This window comes from Calidris pugnax, unplaced genomic scaffold (assembly GCF_001431845.1).
Source record: "Calidris pugnax isolate Ruff unplaced genomic scaffold, ASM143184v1 scaffold880, whole genome shotgun sequence".
NCBI classification, from domain to species: domain Eukaryota; kingdom Metazoa; phylum Chordata; class Aves; order Charadriiformes; family Scolopacidae; genus Calidris; species Calidris pugnax.
Genome location: NW_015094501.1, coordinates 6658 through 7098, shown reverse-complemented (window position 1 = coordinate 7098; position 441 = coordinate 6658).

Genomic DNA, 441 nt, shown 5'->3' with positions numbered 1-441 from the left:
GAGCGATACCGCGCACGCGCACTCCGCCTCTGCGCCACCCGGCGCCGGTTAGAACCGGCCGCGGGAGCCGCTTCACTGCGGGGGCGGCCTCAGCGCGTATCCCTCCGCCAGGCCCGCCCCCCCTCAAAAATCCTTGGATTTTTGCCTGTAAATGGGCGTGGAGGAGGTGTATATATAGATAAAAATTAAAGTTACAGCGTGGGGGGAGGGATAGCGGGGGAAGGAGGGGGTTTTGTGGCATTTTAGGGTCGCACATGTGCATCATGTGTCCCACACGTGAACCTGCCCCCCCCTCGTTAGTGCTAACGACCCCCCCGGCCCCACTGCCACCCCACTGCCCCTGTGGCCCTTTTTGGGGTGAATCTGGCTGATTTTGGGTCTCTCTGCTCCCCCGGGCACTAAACCCACCCCAAATTCAGCTACTTCCTCCCCCCCCCCCCC